General features: G+C 39.3%; 1 non-coding gene across 1 annotated transcript; it reads left to right on the top strand.

The window, feature by feature from the left end:
- The first annotated feature begins 523 nt into the window (after nucleotides 1-523).
- Nucleotides 524-597, top strand: TRNAN-GUU. Its single transcript has one exon. It is a non-coding gene; the product is annotated as a tRNA-Asn (tRNA).
- Nucleotides 598-1243: the final 646 nt, after the last annotated feature.

Here is a 1243-nt window from a genome sequence, read left to right as displayed (position 1 = left end):
CCTACTGGAAATCTTGGGCCTCTGAGCCCTCCCCTTAGCTTTGGAATCCTCCACATTTCTCTCCCTGCCCCTTCCAGGTACCAGAACTCTTCCCATCAATTATGCTGCCCAAACTGCTAAAGGAAGCATCTTAGTTCGTCAATCAACAGACACCCTATTTTCCTTTCCGTGGAAAAACAATCATAAAATTTCAACCCCGCTTTGTTTTTTGGGCAAAAAAAAAAAAAAAGAAATGTTATTTGTTTGAAAGGATTAAAACAAATAAAAGCAATTATAGCAGGTTACTTAACAATCTGGCCAATTGCGGCATTTTCATGTGGCCTTTGTAACACTGGTTGTAGGGATAAATCTGGCAATGACTGTTGTCAGTAAAAGCAATTTAAGATTTTTTAAAAAAAAAACAAACAAACAAAAGACATGGTCCCAAATGCAAAAGCATATACTTAGAAACTAGAGGTTACTTGTCATTTGGACTGAAAACCTTATCAGTCTTGCTCTCTCAAAGACAGCTAGTTCCAGCGCTGTCTCTGTGGCGCAATCGGTTAGCGCGTTCGGCTGTTAACCGAAAGGTTGGTGGTTCGTGCCCACCCAGGGACGCGCGCGTGTCTTTTGTCTCAAAGACAGCTAGTTCCCTAGCTACCTCTAGTGTCTTGGATTTTGCCCTCACAGTGATTGCTACACCTACATCTGATCGCTCCTCACTGGAACATGCTAGAGCTTATCATTCTTTGCAAATTTTATCTTACAGACTATGTTCTTCAGTTGTGTTTTGTCTTTCTTTACTGTGTTGGAATGAAAATCCTTGTGTCTCAATGGACCTGAAATTTCACTGCTGGAGAAACATAACCAAATTTCACTCACCATTGTTCTGTGTGAGTTCAAAGACAAACATGCAGACTCTCCAGCTCTCCGTGCCTCAGAGTGCTTGGGAATAATTGCTCAAGAAAAAAACTCTATCATTCAATTGAGGTTCCAATCAGACAGTCTGAAAGTTTGGGCAAGAATTAAATGAGATCTTCTCCTGAATTTCTCTCTACCCATTACTCTACTTCTCTTCATTAATTACCTGTAAAAAGGGATAATATTGCTAAAAACCTGAAAAGTCAAGATTAAAATCTTTAGAGTTTTAAATCTCCAAGTTTTTGTTTTGTTTTTGTATTTCATATTGTAAATCCTAAAGGAGTCAGTGTATAAATGTTGTGCCTTCAATGGCAGATAGGGTGGGATGGATTATGATCTGTCC

The sequence above is a fragment of the Galeopterus variegatus genome, unplaced genomic scaffold (assembly GCF_000696425.1).
Source record: "Galeopterus variegatus unplaced genomic scaffold, G_variegatus-3.0.2 Scaffold1329, whole genome shotgun sequence".
Lineage (NCBI taxonomy): Eukaryota > Metazoa > Chordata > Mammalia > Dermoptera > Cynocephalidae > Galeopterus > Galeopterus variegatus.
Note: the sequence above shows the minus strand (reverse complement) of the source record. Positions and strands in the feature narration are given on the sequence as shown.